The sequence below is a fragment of the Vipera ursinii genome, assembly GCF_947247035.1.
Source record: "Vipera ursinii genome assembly, chromosome: 8".
NCBI lineage: Eukaryota > Metazoa > Chordata > Lepidosauria > Squamata > Viperidae > Vipera > Vipera ursinii.
This window is the reverse complement of record NC_139519.1, coordinates 21,870,196-21,890,192: the sequence shown is the minus strand read 5'-3', so window position 1 is coordinate 21,890,192 and position 19,997 is coordinate 21,870,196.

The window sequence follows — 19,997 nt, the reverse complement described above, 5'->3', positions numbered from 1 at the left end:
ACTGATATTATTGACATTATTAGAAAAAATGTAACAAATGTTGATATGCAATTGTATGTTTACTAACAATAATAAGAATTGTACTTGCTTAATGCAGAAAAATTGTTATTATCAGGAGAAGAGAGGAGGTACTGGTGGGTGTAACATTGGACTAAGTTGGAAAAAACATATATGTATCACCAAATTACTAACGGACTCGGTGATCACATTGTCTATTGAGCACTTGTTTGTGAAAATAGAAAATTAATAAAACATTTATTTAAAAAAAGAACACTGCTGTCATGTCACCCCTAATTGTTTTTTCCCCCATTAAACTTGACATACCCAATTCCAGCAACTGTTCTTTATATGTGATGATGATCACTGGAAATATTTTACACCTGGTATGAGCTCCTGCACAGCCTTAAAGCAAGTCAACAAATGCTTTGGCTTTCCAGCAAATCAACGAGAACAGTATGTGAGAACAGCAGTTGTGTTAAGTCCAGGATGGCAAAACAATATCAGAAAAAAGTCAGATTAGCACCTTTTCTGACTCATAAAATTTTATGCGCAGGCATATGCTTGTCATTGCAAAGATGCAATATCTTTGAATAAAATGTGTTAGTCGGAAAAATGCTACCAGACTCCTGAGTTGGGAGGGAAGGCTATGGAAAGAGACAAGTGATAACCATTTACTGTCCATCAACGTGAACTAAGCAGCCAGAGGCATAGTTCAACCATTTAAAGCCATTTATGTGCTCATTAGGAATCATGTCAGCTCGGTAATTGTGTGCTTACAAGAAGCTTTGAAAAGTCCCATTGATCTTTTTACTTTCTTCCCTCTGACATTCTTGATCTTGACCTCAGTGGTATGACAACCACAGGATAATAGAATGGAATGGAATGGAATGGAACGGAATGGAACGGAACAGAACAGAACAGAACAGAACACTATGTGAGAGGACCCATCACTAGACCCATCACCAGATCTTCACCTGACGTGACCCACCCCTGTCCTCTCACAAGACCCACCCCTAGACCCTCACCTGACATGACCCTCCCATCACCAGACCTTCTGACCTCATGAAGCCTTTATAAGCAAAAGATCAACACTGACAATCCCTAAATTCCCTTGAAGATGTTTAGCCTGGTAACGAAATGTTCGGAAACCAACCCACATGCTCAGGAGAACAAACTTCCACCCTGACCCCTTCTGTCTATCTGAGTGAACAAGGCCACTCCGTTTGTTTTCTGTCTGCATGCTAGCATCCAAATGCTCATTTGATATCACTGGCAGTGCCTCCAGACCTTAGCCAAATAATCTGGTGCGATATTTCCTTCCAAAAAGCTAGCAGTTCTTGGATATTTGTAACAAGGGACAAAACAATTATCCCCAGTCTTGTTTGCAATGCACTTTGGCTGCTTATTAGTGACTGGCAATTCTCCATGATGTCCTGGTTTGTTAATGGAATTGGATAAGAGGCAATTAAAGTTTATTTTTAAGAGATAAAACTGATCTACACATTTGGTTCCTTGCAGCATAAAGTTCTGGAAAGTTGCAGGAGTTGCAGAGATAAATTGGAGAAGAAAATCGGTTTTTATTGCGGAATTCTGCTACAGCTAAGGTAGCATATGGGAACTCTGCACAGAGTGGAGATGGTATCCTTTGCACACCCAGAAAAACACAAAAGTCAGCTATATTTCTGGTAGCATCTGGTCGAAGTGGAGAAGAAAACTATTGTAGTTCCAACTGTTTATCACCCCTGTTTGAACAATATTTCAACTAGTCACAGAAAAAGTTAAATGAGTTCCATCAGTCATGGTGCAGATATCAAAACTAACCTCTCTGAGCCTTTTTAGCCTGGAGAAACCCTTGAGATAATTTTCAGGTCTCAAGGAAGACCTGCATAAAAATTGCAACCGACGGGAAGAAGAGAGATGGGGTCCCCTCTACTGAGAAACGCATCCCCCCTCATGCCTTTCAAATGTCCCCAAGACATCAGCCATTTTGTCCTGTCATCTGAACCATTTTCATCCTAATTGTCTGTGATGAGGAACTGACTGTTTATGGGTTGGCTTCTGAGTTGGCTTATTTCCCCTTCTCCTCCTTCTGTCTTCCATCTTTCAAACTGTAAGATTTATTTATTTACTTAAACCATTGTTAGGGCTGTCCATTTCATAGCAGTGATTCTATGAGTTATCTCATGCTCATGGTGGCTCTTCCTCCTCCTCCTCCTCCTCTGCTATTGCTGCTGAATATTTTCCCCCTCTGAGAATTTACATAAATAATAAATCTCCACGTCTCCCCGAGATCAATCTGCTCTGCCAGATGTTCCTTGATCAGGTGGATCTCCAAGGTCCAATATATTAATCATCTGATTAGAAAAACAGAGTATTTTTTTTAAAAACAATCTCCTTTACTAATACAGGAGAAGAGATGGGGAAGGTACCAAAGTCCTCTCCCCCATTTTTTTTTCATTCACTCCTACGTACCAATTTTTTGGGAGTTGGAATTAGCAAAACTCTTAATAGAAGAACTAGAGAAAAAAAAAAAACCACCTCTAGGCAGTCTCCTGTAAATATTGAATGTAGTTCTGTTTTTCTGGGCTCCCACTGTGGAGATAGATCTTGAGGCTTCAGATCTACCTAAATCAGTTCTTTGCAGTGGCAATTTCCAATCCCTTCCATGGTCCTGAATGGGAAGATCTCCCTGCCCCCTTTAGCTCATGGTCTGTGAGACCCTTCCAAGATCTGACTGGAGTCCATAAAATCCTGGCATCTCTTGGCTTGTCAACTCTGAAGCTTCCTATTGATTCTGGCAACCCAGCACGTTGAACTGAGCATCGTGTGCCCAGGTCTCCTGGCCACATCAAGCTGCCAATTGCTCTGCTTTTCTGAGCCTGGCACTCTATTGATCTTTGAATGCTATGCCATATGAATGATGGATTATCGCACATCAAACTTTGCAGTGTTCATTTAACACTTCTGAATAAAACATTACTCACAGATTAACCGAGCAGTTTTAAGTGAACAACCATTTTCATCTGTTTTAAATTTTCATGGCTACTTTTCTGGAGAACAAGTACATGCTTAATAATTGAGAGGTATGAGGGCTGCTAATCTCGTTGTGTTTTAATGAGGTCTCCGCTGCAGCTTGGTCATTTAGGAAAGCTCAGGCGTTTTGTATGAATTCATGACTCCCTCCCTCCTCCATATGCTCTTCTCCGAAATTATTTCTCTTACCCTTGCACCTGAGGAATAACTGCTTGTGAAATAGCAAAAAAAAAAAAGAAAGAAAGAAAGAAAAGAAAAGAAAAGAAAAGGGCGGGGAAGAAACGACTCTGAGCTCAGAAAGAGAAATATTAGATCAGTTGGAAAGTATGGCAAGAAGCAGCTGCTTTACCAAAGACACGGGGAGAAAATTGCATTCCAACAGTCAGCATAAACAGCAAGGAAATAAAACGTTTCAAATGATCCATTCTCACAAAGGGACCCACACAGCAGATTTGATTATTAGATAATTTCCACATCAGGGATATTTGTTTATATAGTATAGCATTTTTGTTAAATACAGATGAGAAAGCTTATAATTCATTATTTGTAAACCCGCTGTGAAGGGGAGGGGAAAATATTAGATTTTTTTTTTACGTATCTTTCAGCATTCAAACAGGGTGGGTTTGTTTAGGTGTAATGTTAGATGTATTTGATATTTGGGTTTTTTATTTTTATTTTTTTGTACACATGGTTTTGTTATTGTTAGCGATGGATGTTTGCTAGGTCTGGGTTTTTTTCCTTTTTTCCTTTTCTTTTCTTTAGTTTGTCTTTGGTGATAAAAGAATAAACTTTTTTTAAAAGATACCATGCAATAGAATAGTTCTGATTCTACAACACCCCGCTGAATATTTTTTTAGACTAAAAGAAAAGAAATCCAAAATTGTTAGAATGAAACTTGCCTTGAGCTGTACCACTTCAGACTGAGGGTGGCAAAGCACGGGGCACACACAGGCAAAGCCCCTTTTATTTAGGATCCTAGCATGTAGCATCTTAGCTCTGCTTTTCTTTTTATAGGAAGACAAATCACAAGATGCCTTCCAATTCTGAAAACACAAAACAGAACGCGCAATGTGATAGTATGCAGCAACAAGCCTACAGCAGAGCAATAAAGCAGGAAAAGCAGCAGGAAATTAATGCATTAAAAAAAGTTCCTATAGCAATGGTTTGAAAAATGCTAGGAAATCTCATAGCTATCCTGCAAATAAAACACGGGTCAACATTTTGATCCAGTGCTTGGTTGACACCAGATACACACTATGGATTAAAAGAAGGGAAGGTAATGATTGTATTTGTATTATACTGTAATTTTGCTTTGTGGATGTTTGTCACCCAAAGTCATTTGCTTGAGATGGGTGGTTAAGGCACCGGTCTAGAGGTGGGTGATGGTGAGTTCTAACCCCATCTTAGATATGAAAGCCAGCTGGTTGACTTTGAACTAATCACTAGGGGATGGTGAGTTCTAGTCCTGCCTTTAGGCATGAAAGCTGGTCTGGGTGACCTTGGGTGATCTCTCTCTCTTAGCCCTATCCACCACACAGGGTTGTTGTTGCAGGGAAAATAGCAGGAGGGGAGAGTATTAGGTACATTCGCTGCCTTGAGTTATTTATTAAAATAATCAAGGTAGGATAAATAAAACAACCACGTGTCTTGCTAAATCAGCAATTCATGATTTAGCCAACTTGCTTCTAGAATTCTAGGCTGCATCAGGGCAGGCCCCATTGGCTGGCACCAATTAAAACTTTGTTGGCCTGGAGAAATCAAATTTTCATCTTATCTCCAAGGAAATATGGAATTGTATTCCCACCCACCTGTTTCTACTTCCCTCAAAACAGCTTCCTATTTCACGTTGTCTAGTACGTTTCAAGTCGTTTGTGAACCAAATTGCAACTGAAGAACCCAATCAGGCTTAAAAGTGCTCTCGACATTCGTGCCGAATATTTCAAGTTTCTTGTTTTGTAAGTTAGCAGCTATTTGAGTTTTCAAATGGATTTTGTGATAAGGAAAACAGTTCTGACCAGCTGTCATTATTCTTTCATGGGGAAGGCTGTTATTTCTCCAGATTGCCGTCATTTCTTCACTTGATTCTTTTTTTTTCTTTTTCCTTCCCAAATTAGCCAAAGATCACCCATCAAGAATCATTCAGAGAAAGAGCAGAGTTTTTCACTCTCCTTCCCTCCTTAGTTGATAGCAAATTATTAGCAATACAACGATGTCAAAATCATGCTATGAAAAGGACAAATCTTCACGTGAAACAGACACCAGTTTTTGACCACATATTTCTAACACGGCTTCTCAGATTTTATTGCAAGTTGACGACACTGAGGGCCAATTCAAGCTGCAAGCAAATATGGGCAAATAAATAAATTTGATTTATTTATATCCTGCCTTTATTATTTTTACAAATAATTCCAAGAGGTGAACATATCCAATACACCTTCTTCTTCCTAGTTTTTTCCCCCCCACAACAACCCTGTGAGTTGGGTTGAGCTGAGAAGACAGGGATTGGCTCAAAGTCACCCAGTTGACTTTAATAGTTAAGGTGGAACTAGAACTCACCAACTCCTGGTGATTGGCTCAAAGTCAACCAACTGACTTTCATGCCTAAGGCGGGACTAGAACTTACCATCTCCTAATGATTGGCCTGAAGTCAACCAGACAGTTTTTCCTGTTTAAGGCAGGACTAGAACTCACAAAGTCACCCAGCTGGCTTCCATGCCTAAGGTGGGATTAGAACTCACAGTCTCCTGGTGATTGGTCCAAAGTCAGCCAGCTGGCTTTCATGCCTAAGACAGGACTAAAGTGTATAGTTTCCTGGTTTCAAGGCCAGCACCTTACCCACTATCCTAACTTGGCTCTGATGAAATCATTTTTATCATAAAACCTGATAAAATGTGACTGGCAGTAAAATCACTGGGAATCTATCCAGACTGTGTTTAAAAATATCTTGCCCAAATTAAAGTCTTGAACCATGTGCATTTTTTTTACCACTGAAATTGACATGGCTCCAATGGGCTTAGCTCTGGCTGGCTTATGCTCCCCATTTCATTAATATCCATTAATAAACTATCACAAACCAATGTAAAGTCATAACATACATGGAATTAATCGGACAAAAATTAAACTCAGACATTGTGGGCATTTAATTTGAAATATGCATAGCTTTTGTTCTTCCAGCACCAAATCTCCTTGCAATAAATTTCAGATTAACCCTAATGGGATAAGCACATCCATTTTAGAATGAGTAAATACAGTTATAGAATGTGGGAGGTTGATTTAGACACGCATTATTACTATTTAGCTTCCACGGAAGCGGGAAATGTTAGAAGGAAATTTGCAGGATTAGCCTTCCTCGTTCGCTTTTCCCTTTGAAGTGAGATGAAAGCAAAGCAATGGCTAGGACATAGTTCTTGATTTGCAACTTTAAAAAGGAGAAGTGCAAAATACACGGTGCCCCCCTCCAATCTTGCCAGAAGCTCCCCGAGCAAATAGGACGGTTTTGGATACAGAGAAGGAGAAGTCTTATTTGATTTGGATATTCCAGCTCAGGGACAGGAAAAGATGGGGAGAATAGCTCAAATTGTTGCAAGCAAATCAAGTTCAGGTTGGACTCAGACCACAGGGCATTCCAGAAACAGCTGCCAACGCTAGCAGATTCAAAGCTTATTTAGGCCAAACCCAATTTAGATCAACCCAGTTTGGAACTTATTTGAGTGGTGGGTTTGAGTTTAGAAGGATTCTGAATGTCCTTGCTTATTTCTTATTTATACTTGTGTTTCCTTAGGGTCCTTCCAATATTTGAGGGGCTGCCAGAGAGGAGACGGGGTCAATCTATTCCCAAAAGCACCTGAGGCAGTGGTGGGATTCATCCAGTTCGCATCAGTTCGACAGAACCGGTAGCTAATTCTCTGTTGCCCAGGCTCAGAACGAACTTCCGGAAGCGGCATCCACAGAGAGAACTGGTTGTTCACCTATTTAAATCCCACCGTTGGCCTGAGGAGCAACAAGGAGCAACTGATGGAAGATCATTAAGCAGGGATCTAACCATGAACCAAGGAGAAATTTCCTGAAATTAGAACAATTGATTAGTGGGATACCTTGCCTACAAAAGTTGTGGGTGCTCTGTCAATGGTGATTTTAAAGAATAGATTGGACAGTCATTTGTCCAAAATGGAATAGAGTCTCCTGGCTGAGCAGGAGGGTGGACTACAAGATCTTCAAGGTCCCTTCCAATTCTGTTATTCTGTTATCCCCCCCCCACAAGGGTTGTACAATTACTATTTCATGTGATTTGCCAATTCAATATCCTGCCTTTTCCAGGAGCTCAAACTGAAGTTAAAAAAATCATCCTTTTCCTTTAGCAATACAACAAGTTAGGTTAGGATGGGATTGTGCGACTGGCCCCCCCAAACACACCCTGACCTATCGCAGCTAGGGTGGATTAGAACTTGAACCTTCCTAGTCTTCGCCTTCTACTCTAACCACTGCACCACGTTGTCCAGTGGTACGCAAGCCAGTATCTCACCTTCCTCTGATCACGAGTAAAATGCTCCAATTATTCTGTGCACTCTGGAAAATGCATCCTGGGAGGATAATTGAATGGCTTAGTACTCTTCTCCAGCTTGGTTTCAGAAAAGAAATGCTATTATCTAACCTTTATTGTATCATGAACGACCTGATTTAAAAAATAAAAAAAAAGTAGAGGGATACATATTCTCATGCCAACCTTTGAAGTGGTAGCATGGAGCGGCAGAGGAGATAGGGCTGATAGGATTTACTTACTCCTGACATTTGGGATAGAAAATACGGTAAAAAAAAAAAAGCTTGCAAGTGAGCACAGCAATAAGTATTTAGCCCTCCAGACACTCAAATCCATATTTCGGTCCCGGCAGAAACTTCTGAAAATTAACACAGCTTGCTAGAATCTTTTATTGCGATAAAGGATTCCTATATCTGTAAATAAAGGAGTCGTAGTGAGAGAAAAGATCTGCCTTTGGGAGAACACAAGAACTGAAAGACAGAGAAAACAGCAGAGAAAGAGGCAGCCACCTCTAGGTATTTTTACTCCTGCCCTTTTGAGTTGGTGGGCTCCCGGCTGTTCTTTCTGTAGTCTTGGGAGTCAAAGATATCCATTCCTTGCCTTGGTGGCGCAGTGGGCTAATGCCTCCTTAAGTAACACCAGCTGCCTGCAATTAGTGCAGGTTCGCGTCCCACCAGGCCCAAGGTTGACTCAGCCTTCCATCCTTCCAAGGTAGGTAAAATGAGGACCTAGATTGTTGGGGGCAATTAAGCTGACTTTGTAATAATGCCGCTTGGGGGGGGGGGTTGTGTGAAAGCCCTAATAAGCAGGCATATCCATAGAATGAAGGCTACTGCTAAGCTTGTAAGCCGCCCTGAGTCTTCGGAGAAGGGAAGGATATAAATGGAATTAAAATAAATAAATAATAGCTCTGGCTAGTTAGTTCTGGCTTCACCAGCTTCATCCTTTGCCGAAGTGAGCAAATTCCCTTCAACACAGCAGAAGTCAACAGAATTAGCTTGGGATCTTATGTTTTCCACTTCAACTTTCAGCTTTCTTTTCTTCCCCCCCCCTTTATTATTATTTAAGGGCTTCCTTATCGTTAGCAACTTTCCAAATTGTCCGTAAGCAGATATTCATTTTTTTAAAAAAGAATGGCTAAATTCAAGGACAGTTAGGTGGAATGGAATTGTTTTATTTCTGTAGTTGTTAACTAGGAGATAAGTCAGTGTAACAGAGTTGGAAGGGACCTTAGTGGTCTTCTAGTCCAACCGCCTGCGCAAGAAGAAGACCCTATAGCTTTCCAAATGACTGTCCAGTCTCTTCTTAAAAACTCCAGTGATGGAGCACCCACAACTTCTGGAGGCAAGTCCTTCCACAGATTAATTGTTCTCACTGTTGGGAAATTTCTCCTTATTTCTAGGTTGGCTCTCTCCTTGAGTAGTTTCTACCCATTGCTTCTTGTCCTGCCTTCTGCAGCTTTGAAAAATAGGTTGATCCTTTCTTCTTTGTTGCAGCCTCTCAAATTTTCTCATGTCTGATATCTCCAGGTGGATTTAAAGCAAGTTCTTTTGCCCCGTTGTCTCTCCATAGTACCACCCTCTTCCTCTCTTTTTACTTCTCAGATGTTCTTCCAACTCCTAAAGCTTTGAGCACTAAAGCGCAGTTGTTCTTTTAGCCATTGAGACCTGAGCAATCTGCAGAGGAGAATTGAGATGAGATGGTCCACAAACAGTGGCCTCTGGGTTTTTCTTCCTTCTCCCCCTTTCACTTGCCAGGCAGACGAAGCAAGATAGAATACCCATTTCTGCAGTGTTGCAGTTCAACAGAGGCTGCAGCAGTTCAAAACTTTCTCCTTCCATGCTGGGAAAAAAGCAAATCATAAAGTGTGTTGAGTCATGCATTGCTCATATATGACCTTGCTGTTCAAAATATTAGAAAGATGCTCCAACCGTGGAGACATCTGTTCAGCTCTTCCTTCTCTATTGCAGAAACTGGGGCAAAGCAACATCTTCCCTTCCATTTTGTATTTCAGGGATCTCAGAATCAAAACTGGAGACTCCACTTAGCGAGTGTGGTTCATTGTATTAAAAAGGAATGCATATTCATAACAAGAAGCTGGTTTCTATCAACCTCATCTTGTGGCATTGCTGTAAAGGAATTAGACCATGATAGACAACCTGCAAATCTTGGTTTAACTTCTTTGAGCTATCAGCCTACTTTGCTTGAAAACATCTGAAATCTCTGGAAATTGGACAAAGAAATAGAATAATGGAGGGATAGAGAGATGGGGGGATAGACAGATGGGGGATAGAGGGGGGGGATAGAGGAGATGGAGAGAGAAATGGAGGAGGGATGGAGGGAGGTAAGAAAGCTCAGGGTATATATTTACTCTTCCGCCTGCAACAAGATGGAACACAAAAGGTGTTTTGTCTTCTTTTTTCTAAGCTATTTGTCCTCTATTCTTTTTCTCCTTGTTGATGACCCACAACTCACTGTCCCCGAAATGAACTTTAAAATTCTGAGCTTCTTTAAGCAGTTTCCTAGGTTCAGATGCTGAGCTGTGCCAAAATTCAGGTCTCAAATTTGTTTTCATTCACCCCTGGTTCTAGGATTCCGGCGGCCCGTTATTGTGCACCGCACTTAATAGCTTTTAGGAACATTATTGTTGCCAAGAACTTTCTTGACTCGCCGGAATGCTACCACCGAGACGCTGTTGCAAATGCATTCTCCAGCACACCTCTTTGCCCCCCATGTTAAACCTCTCTCAAGGTAGCATAAAGTCAGCTTTGGCTTCACGGAGTGATCCAATAAATATGAAAACTGCTCCCACTGGACCCAAATATTCACTAGACAAGCAGAAAGAAAGACTCCATAATATAGCACGTAAGCTTCCCGATTTTATTAGCTCTGCTTCCTTTCTCTCCCTTTTGTAAAGCATTGCTGTACACTTATATTAATCTTTACTCCAAAACAAATTAACCTGAGGGGACAGTTGTCAGGGCAATATTAAGAACTGCCATTAATTAAGCCTCCTTTTGTATCAATTTGCGAAGGTTGAATATAATACTCCTTCGTTTGGTTGTAGGTGTTCTTCTCTCCTTTTCCTGCTTATAGTGAAATGCTGCTAAATTCCCCAAAATGAGTTTGTCCTGAATGCTCTGTGTGTGTGTGTGTGTGTCTGCAGCATATTATAAAAAAATAATAAGATGGCTGAAGCTCCACTTGGTTTTTATGCGTGTCCTATGCAGCAAGTCATCTTGTCTGAATTTTTCTAGGAAGTTGAAATTTTGTAAAGGGAGGACTGACTGAGCAAAGTCCTAGAACTTACAACTGGGTGTTTAGCAACTGTTCGAAGTTACAACCAACCTGAGAAAGGGGCCTTATGACCTGGATACGATCCTCCTTATCAATCATAATCACAAGGGTTAACGAAGTATACATATTCCTTTAACAGGTTTAAAAATCTCAGTGACTCAACCGTTTACTCTATTGGCTTTATTTATTTATTTTTTTATTTTAATTCCATTTATATCCCGCCCTTCTCCGAAGACTCAGGGCGGCTTACAAGCTTAGCAGTAGCCTTCATTCTATGTATATGCCTGCTTATTAGGGCTTTCACACACACACCCCAAGCGGCATTATTACAAAGTCAGCTTAATTGCCCCCAACAATCTGGGTCCTCATTTTACCTACCTGGGAAGGATGGAAGGCTGAGTCAACCTTGAGCCTGGTGGGACTCGAACCTGCACTAATTGCAGGCAGCTGGTATTACTTAAGGAGGCATTAGCCCACTGCTCCACCAAGGCTTTGAAACTCCATCTTCAGATTACTTTTAATGCTGGGAAGAAATATCTTGAAGGTTATTTCATTCCTCCTACAACCATGGTGGCGAAGCTATGGCACCCGTGCCACAGGTGGCACGCAGAGCCCTCTCTGTGGGCACGTGCACCATTGCCCCTCTCCTAGACCTTCAGTTGGGTTTTATAAAACCTTTTCGCTTTAGGCTTCCACCGCTGTGTGCAAAAAAAAAAAAAGGTTCAATCAATTTCAACTTCTCTCAGAAAAAAATAAAGATCTCGCAAAGTTGAAATTGATTGATTGAACTTTTTAGTCCCACCCAGTCTGCCGTTACCACCACAGCCACGCCCACCCAATGGGCCATACCCACCTGGCACCCAACGATACATAAGTGGGTTTTAGGTTGCAGTTTGGGCACTCAGTCTCCAAAAGGTTTGCCATCACTGTCTTACAACATCATCTATTCCTCCCCCACTTGCTCATATGGCATCCTTTGAATCAGTTCCCAGGTAACTCTGAATTAGCCGGGGTTAAGCTGCTCGACTTTCCTTAAGCTTTCATCTGTGGGAACTTCAAAGCCTTTTCATCAAGCGTTGGTTAACTGTGACTGCTTCCCAGGTGTGATGCCATCAGATTCAATTTACACAATTGATCCCAGCGAATGGGGAGATTTACTTGACCTCTGATAGGATTTAAGGCTTGGGTCTACAAATTCCACTGCTGGCACTGAAGGCACAATCAAGGTCTCCGTTTCAAATCGATGGTCAATGGTTCAAATTGACGGTCAGCCTCTCAACCTGTAATCAAGGGCATGTGATGTAAGAAAGATAGGGGCTAAAATGCAAGGAAGGTGAGGGTCTCTAAAAGGCCATGCTCTAGGCAGGGCTTGCAGATCTGCATTGCAAACATTTAGATGATAACTAAATGGCAGTGATGAGATGAGAAAAACTCTAGTGGTTATGCCCTTGAGAGATGCCTCCAGAAACTCTATGACAGCCAATCTTATAGAATCAAAAGCTATCCATTGAAGGGGATAGATGGGGAACTCATCAAATTTGCAGACGACACCAAGCTGGCAGGAATAGCCAATACTCCAGAAGATAGGCTTAAAATACAGGAGGATCTGGACAGACTTGAACACTGGGCACTATCTAACAAAATGAAATTCAATGGTGAAAAAAGTAAGGTTCTACATTTAGGCAGGAAAAATCAAATGCACAGGTATAGTATAGGTGGTACCTTGCTCAATAGTAGTAACTGTGAGAGGGATCTCGGAGTCCTAGTAGACAATCATTTCAATATGAGCCAGCAGTGTGTTGCACCTGCCAAAAAAAGCCAACACAGTGCTGGGCTGCATTAACAGAGGGATAGAATCAAGATCAACTGAAGTATTAATACCACTTTACAATGCTTTGGTAAGGCCACACCTGGAATACTGCATCCAGTTTTGGTCACCACGATGTAAAAAAGATGTCGAGACTCTAGAAAGAGTACAGAGAAGAGCAACAAAGATGATTGGGGGACTGGAGGCTAAAACATACAGGGAACGGTTGCTGGAATTGGGTATGTGTAGTTTAACGAAGAGAAGAGTGAGGGGTGACATGATAGCAGTGTTCGAATATCTCAGGGGCTGCCACAAAGATGAGGGAGTCAAGCTATTCTCCAAAGCACCTGAAAGCAGGACAAGAAGCAATGGATGGAAACTAGTCAAGGAGAGAAGCAACCTAGAACTAAGGAGAAATTTCCTGACAGTTAGAACAATTAACTAGTGGAACAACCTGCCTCCAGAGGTGGTGAATGCTCCAACACTGGAAGTTTTTAAGAAGAGACTGGACAGCCATTTGTCTGAAATGGTATAGGGTTTCCTTCCTAAGCAGGGGGTTGGACTAGATGACCTCCAAGGTACCTTCCAACTTATTATTATTATTATTATTAAGTTGATTCTGAGAGTTGGAAATCAGAAACAAGACTGATCAGAATTTGATCATTTCTTTCTTTTTTAATCTTGGAATTAAAGCTGATAATAATAGAAAATATAAACTTTCTGGGGTGTGTTTCAGTTCCTACTTTCAAGCTACCTTTCCCCCTGCTTTTTTGGCATTTCCTAGCATTTTATGCCCTATATGTGCAGAGAGCCAAATATACACACTGGCTCCATTCGTACAATATATTTAATCTGGCTGCTATAATTCATCTGAGTTTTCACTATACATTGAATCAGAAACTAGTCAATGATTGGATTCAGTGAATACTGAAACACACATGGACACGTGACCTGACCTGATTGGGTATGCACAGCCACTATTAACTCAATTAAAACATTTCAGGAAAATGTTCTACCTCGCACATCATAGTTCCCTAAATCTATCCATTGTCCATGTCCCACAAATAGGCAAGAGAATTCTGGGAAGCCCTTTGCAACTTTAAGGCGCTTTTGCTAAACAGTTTGTAGTTCAAGAACCTGTTTTACATGCAGAGAGCCTCAGATTCAATCTTCTAAATCTTAAAAAAAGGCTCAAAGATTTGGTAATTTAAAAGGCACATTTACGTTGAAGATGCCAGGCAACCACTATGCGTCAAGTGCAGAATTTTATTGCAAAAATTCAGACAAATACTAGAGGGAAGCAAAGAGTTAGAACTTAGTACATCTCTGCTAACATCTGGCGGTCAACTGGAACATTTTGAGTTAACCCAAGGGGATCCACTGGACCGAATTGGTGGCTTGGCTTAACTTTCTTTCCTCCAAACTTGAGTAAGCTTTCCATTCCACCTTTATATGCAATAGCATTATCTCGCTCACCTTACCATCCAGTCCTTGGAAAAACCCCAATGGTCCTGCACAATACTTCATGAAGAATGTGCTTTTCACTTCTCAGTCTCCTGCACTGCTGGCTGATTACATTATGATGAGCTATTTACCTCAGCCAGGGAAAGAAAGGCCTTCTACCCCAGCCTCCCTCGTCAAAAATGTATCACACAAATCATTAATTCAAAATGGGGTTCAGCAGAGTTCACTGCCTGGATAAATGGCTGGCAATCATTCCAGGAGTAATGCAGAGATAGTAGAAGGTTAACTGCATCCGTGTCAATGGACCAAACTGGGAACTGCTGCCATAATACGTAGAGGAGAAAGTTGGGAGGGGGATGTTAATGGCTGTGGTAATAAATAGCGACCAAAAGAGCAGGAAGTTGGGGTCTCATCTGAGCAAAGGGAAGGAGAAGAGGCCATTTCTGGCACAGCGATTGGCTTCTGACGCACTGGAGAGTATAAGTCACGATGTGCAGCACGTGGATGGAAGTAAACCTCACAGCATCAAGGAAGGAGAATCTCAAGATGATTGAATGGATTATCAACGTAAACCACAGGCTTTGCGCTCTTCGCTTGCATTAACGAAAAACAAAACTTGAAAGTTGGCAGGAGGAAGGAAGCAGTTAGAACAGGAGCCTTCAAACTTGGCCCTTTTATGACTTGTGGACTTCAACTCCCAGAATTCCTCAGCCAGCGTGCATGCTGGCTGAGGAATTCTGGGAGTTGAAGTCCACAAGTCATAAAAGGGCCAAATTTGAAGACCCCTGAGTTAGAACATCCATCCTGTTAGGCTATGATTCTTTTTAAAAAAAAATTTCAGTGGCTTCTTTCCTTCTTTAAAGTTTGGCTGAAATGACTCAACATGTTTGTGCTATGGACAGAAAGAAGGTCTCCTAAGACCCTTTCCATAGTATCTTCCCAAGTTCCCATTGAGTTGGAACAAATTTTAAAAAAGGAAGCGGGGCTGAGACTATTTATTCCATTCCAAAATTCATTCATTTAGGCCTTGGCAGATTAATTCCAGCCTTGCTTGACATTATGGGTTTTCTAGGTCTTCAGGACCCTGGATTTGTAGAAAATGGGATCTCAAGATGGCACTGGTGATGTCATGTGAAACCCAGCAATTATGAATTCTTTTCTCTTTAGTGAAGAGTTTAGGCGGACCTAGAGAGCACCAGATATGAAGACCAGTTTAATTGTGGAGGAGGATCCTAGGATGAAGAAATCCGGGTTTTCCTACAGACTTCTATTTAATGTCAGCTTTTTTCTTCAAATTGAATCCCCATTATTTATGCATACTTCCATGTTGGATAGCAGTTTAGGGCGTTAAAAATTTCTCACTGAAGTAGCTCCATTTTTTTTTAGTCGTAAGACTTTCCCATTCTTTAAATTCAGATCCCACCAAGATATTGATCCCGTATGCTGGGGGCATACAACCATTAAAAGCCTTTAACATTTGGCCATTAGGGAACTGCAAAGAGTGGTTACTGTGCTGTATTAAAGCTTTGCCATTAACCTTTTTGCTCCGTTATTGTAGGCTGGAAATACTAATGTGCGGGACCAGGTGAGTAAAAGTTATAGAGTGATCTGGGCTGCCATGAAAATGTGGGGATAATTAATGGACTTGGAAGCCAGTTCAGGACTTTAGGAGGGAAAAATGCAATCTAGATGGATGGGGCATAATCCTATCCAGTTTAATGCCCAGATCTGGAGAGAGATTTTGAAAAGCTGAGCATTATTTGCCCATCTCTACGATGGGAAAATAAGATCACTGCAATGTTTTGCTAGAATTTATTGATTAAGGAAATGTACGTGGCTGCCCAGCTCACTCATGGTGACCCTGGGCAGCTTACAGGAATAAAAACCCCAATACACCTCTGGAGAATGGAGTGAGGTTGTCCACATCTTAATAAGGAAGAGACGTAGAGGTTTCAAGGTATATTTCTTGAAAGAATGAAATGCTTCTGCCATCATTTTCACATAGAATGTGTAGAAAGTGCACTGGTTTAACCCTTGTGGTTGAGACTACAAAATTTTAGAGAGCAAGCTTCATTGATTTAATTTAATTTAATTTAATTATGGGACTTATATGCCGCCCTATCTCCCGAAGGACTCAGGGCGGCTAACAACAATAAAACAACAATAAAAACAATAAATACAAATATTAAAAAAGATTAAATTTTACAAAGCCCCACTAAAAACCAATAAAAATTAAAAACAAAATTAAAAGCCCCGTCGTCAGTCCAGGTCGGCCAGTTGGAAAAGACATGTCTTTAGGTCGTGACGAAAGGACCGGAGATCTGGGGCCATCCGAAGTTCTTGGGGGAGCTGATTCCAAAGGGCAGGCACCCCGACAGAAAAGGCCCTCCCCCTGGGGGTCACCAGCCGACATTGTCTGGCCGACGGCACCCTGAAGAGACCCTCCCTGTGTGAGCGAGCACACAGGGCGATGGGAAGTCGTTCCTGGCAGGAGACGGTCCTGCAAATATCCCAGGCCTAAGCCATGTAGGGCTTTATAGGTAAGAACCAGCACCTTGAACCTTGATGGAGGGATATGCCATCAATTTGTTGTGAACTCTTAGCTACCACATAAATGGAGTTTCTCCATGACGATCTGCCCCTAACCTGGTCCTTTAAGTCTTCCAAATGTTCTCCCCCATGGGAGAGATCTCAGGCAGAAAAGTGGAGGAAGGTTGCTGTGCCAAATCCTCTGGCTTTCTGCTGCTAATCGCAGTAGAACATAATGAATCAGAGAGATGAATGGCATGACTCAAGCCAAGACAAATAATATTGAACTAGCTGGATAAATAGGTCTGATGAGAAGCCACGTCCCAGGAAGGAAGATGCTAAAGATAAATTGCAGCTGTCCTCTTTGATGGTATCAGGTAAACAATTGATAATATATTGGTCTGAAACCCAAGAAGCTTCGCTGCTCTACGCATTTAGCTATGGATCGTAGAATGAGGAGTGGACAGCTCGGAATTGCCAAGTCCAATATTTCTAGGGGACAGTCTGCCACACATCCTGATGCCACCTGCCACTGCAGAGGGCTAGGAAAGAATCTGAAGACAAGAAAACACTTTTCATGGACAAGGACCAGGGCTGACATGATAGCAGTCTTCCAATATCTCAGAAGCTGCCGCAAAGAAGAGGGAATCAAGCTGTTCTCCAAAGCACCTGAAGGCAGAACAGGAAGCAACGAATGGAAACTCATCAAGGAGAGAATCAACTTAGAACGAAGGAGGAATTTCCTGACAGTTAGAACAATTAATCAGTGGAACAGCTTGCCTCCAGACGTTGTGGGTGCTCCATCACTGGAGGCTTTCAAGAAGAGATTGGACAATCATTTGTCTGGAATGGTATAGGGTTTCCTGTTTGAGCAGGGAGTTGGACTAGAAGACCTCCAAGGTCCCTTCCAACTCCATTATTCCGTTATTCTTTCATAATTTTCTTCTACTATCCTGTCTCATCAGTTTTGTGGTGACTTGATTTCCTTTAGCAGAAGATACTGTTAAACAGCAAAGAGCATTAGAAACAGCAGTCTTAAACCCTGCATAAAAAGCAGGAGGCATCAGTTTTCTCAAGAAAAGGGATTTGGCAGCTGAAACCCAAGATTTCTTTCTTTCTTTCTTTCTTTCTTTCTTTGAAGGGGTTGGTTTTCAGAAGCTTTCTAGAAGCTGCCACCACAGTTGCAATACTTAGTATGACAAAAGGGGCAAATTATTAATCACAAGAGAGCAATTAGATGAATTATCATGAGCAGGCGAGTGCAAATTTGTAATTCCATTCAGAGTAAATTCAGCTCAGGTTTGAAATGCATTGAGAACAGTCCTTTTGCACTGATTTTGCATTTGATCTGATCAAAATGCGCACACAGTAAAAATCCATCAGCTCTTTCAATCAACTGGAAAAACCCCTGATTTGCTGTGATGGATCAGCGTGTTTCTGTGATTCAATCTGGATGTTTGGTTTAAAGAAGTGAATTGATAAAAACCACAGCTTCAGATCAAAGCTTCAGGCAACCTCAGTTAAGTTTAAATGTAAAGTTGAATTGAAATGAAAAGGAATGAATTATTTTATTTAATACAAACCCACCCTAGCCCAAGACCTCAGTGCAATGGCCACAATCTGAGTCAACTGAATGAATGTCATCAAGCATGCTTGAGGCCGTTATGTGCTGTCCGGCTCCAAAAAAATCAAGAAAGACCTGTTGTGATTCTTTGAAACAGCTTTCTTTATTGTTCCTTACCTATAGACAGAAATCTTGTCAGGCTAAACGCAAGCCTCTCACGCTACAATATTTTGTGTGAAGGAAAGAGGATGAAGATGGTTCCTCCCATCTATAGATCCCAAACTATTAGGGAGGGGCTGTCTTCATCCTCTTTCTCTCACACAAACTCTCTGGACTGAGTTGTCTTTTGCCCCTCTGGAATGCACCCCCTCCCCCCTAGGAATGCATCTTCCCATTACATTCGATTGCATCAGGTGTGGACTTCAACTCCCAGAATCCCTCAGCCACCATTGGCGGACTTCAACTCCCAGAATTCCTCAGTCACTGTGTGTCAGGCCCCAAACCAAGAATGAAATGTGGTGATTCTTCTGTATTCTGTAGACAAAATCTTGCTGGATTAAAGTCTAAAGACTATCTGCATCTACCAGAGAGTCTGAGGCCTATCAAGGAGGGGCTATCTTCACCCTCTTTCTCCCACACAACCTATCGGAACTTCTCTGTATCTTGCTCCTCTGGAATAAAGCCCTTCCCTCTGGGGAATCCAGACTACATTCCATCACAAATGCATGGGTTCACCCATGCTCCTTTTGATTGCAGATTTCTAAATCCAGGCAGTTGAGCGAATTCCCCATTAAAAACTGAGCAAAAGGTCTTCTTCTCCACCTATACTCAACAAATGTCTCCAGAGAGCCAGTTCCCACTGGGATGCTGTAATAGACAAACCGCTGTTGAAAAAGGGTCTGAAAATTGAGTTATTGAGGGTAACTATTTGCAGTCAGGATCTATTTGCAATCAGGTCACAAAGGCTGCCTTTGAATTTTCAGAAAGACCCCTGTGGAAAGGGGAAGTTGCCAAATAATCGAAAGTTGGAAGGATTAAAAGTCATTTGCCACCATCTGTTTAAAAGTCGGGAAGACAAGGATGGCTGCTACCGCTAGTTATCTCCAGGACATGTGGAAGCACCTCCTGCTGAATCTATGTGGTTGCCTCTGCTGTGATATGTTCATACTGAGAAGGAGAATTGCAAAAAATGTAACGGAAGCAAAATCTTATAATGATAGAATTCAGTAACTCACAATAAACACAAAGCAGCAACAACATCCACAAAGAATACATTTTCTTGGAACAAAAGAAAAATAAAAAGGTACAGGTAAAGGTTCCCCCGCACATGCGTGCTAGTTGTTTCCGACTCTAGGGGCCGGTGCTCATCTCCGTTTCAAAGCCGAAGAGCCAGCGCTTGTCCGAGGACGTCTCCGTGGTCATGTGGCCGGCATGACTAGACGCCAAAGGCGCACGGAACGCTGTTACCTTCCCAATGTAGTGGTCCCTATTTTTCTACTTGCATTTTTTACGTGCTTTTGAACTGCTAGGTTGGCAGAAGCTGGGACGAGTAACAGGCGCTCACTCTGTTACGCGGCACTCGGGATTCGACCCGCCAAACTGCCGACCTTCTGATCGACAAGCTCAGCGTCCTAACAGGGAAGGAAAAGAAGGCAATGCTAGAAAGGAATCTGACTTCCTCCCCCAGTGCTTCTCACTTAACCATTGCACAAAAAAGCAATTATTATTGGGGTGACATTGGATTCCTGCACAGTAATTCTCCCTTT